Source organism: Dipodomys ordii, unplaced genomic scaffold, assembly GCF_000151885.1.
Source record: "Dipodomys ordii isolate 6190 unplaced genomic scaffold, Dord_2.0 Scaffold87, whole genome shotgun sequence".
Classification (NCBI taxonomy): Eukaryota; Metazoa; Chordata; class Mammalia; order Rodentia; family Heteromyidae; genus Dipodomys; species Dipodomys ordii.
The window spans coordinates 622,390-623,298 of record NW_012267303.1 but is presented as its reverse complement, the minus strand read 5'-3'; positions in this window follow the sequence as shown (position 1 = coordinate 623,298).

Here is a 909-nt window from a genome sequence, read left to right as displayed (position 1 = left end):
ACCACCACCATCATCATTACCACCATTACCACCACCACCATCACCACCATCACCACCACCACCACCACCATCACCATCACCATCACCATCACCATCACCACCACCACTCCTGTCAGCTCACCTCACACTATCACACAGGCATGCATCTCTGGGATGACGATCAGTCTACCCTGGTGACACACACCGGGTACTTTGCTGGACCTAAATATCTGGTCCACATCCGTGAGGTACCTGATTCCCACGCCCGGATCTTTCCCATATCACCTCTGGTTCTCAAGGAAAATGTTACTATTTTTTAAAGCCTTGTCTTTCTCCGAGGCCATTATGTGTGCATTCGCCGCCGGTGGGGCAGGCCGGGCCCCGCGGTCCTGAGCGCTAAGCAACGGCACAGACACACTCAGGCTGGCGGTGGTGGCCACTCTGGAGGCCGCAGCAGGAGATCATGAAGCCCCATCTAAAAACAAAACCAGGGCTGGGGGCGTAGCTCAAGCGGCTGAGTGCCTGCCTCGCCCTTGAAGATGGTGCTGGGTTCAGCCCTGGCACGGCAAGCACAATTAAATAGCGAGAGGGGAGAGCCGGGGGCAGCCAGGCAGCCTCCACAGGGACTCCGCCCTTGGAGGAGGGCCCTGCGTCCCCATGACTGCCCGGGGCCAGGGGCCAGCCCTGCCTGCGGCTCCCCGCTGCTCTCACACGCCCGGCACTGCTGCTCACCACAGGCACGCCTCTGCTCGGGCTCCCGGGCCGCCTGCGTCCCAGCCCCGATCACGCCAGTGAAGAGCCGAGGCCTGCTGCGCAGCTGAGCTGTCCTCGCTCGGGAGCTCACCTTCCCTCCTGCCAGCTGGGAGCCATGGTGCCGGGCCGGGAGCCGCGAGGCTGGGCCGGGTGCTGTGCGGGGCCGGGCCGGGAGCT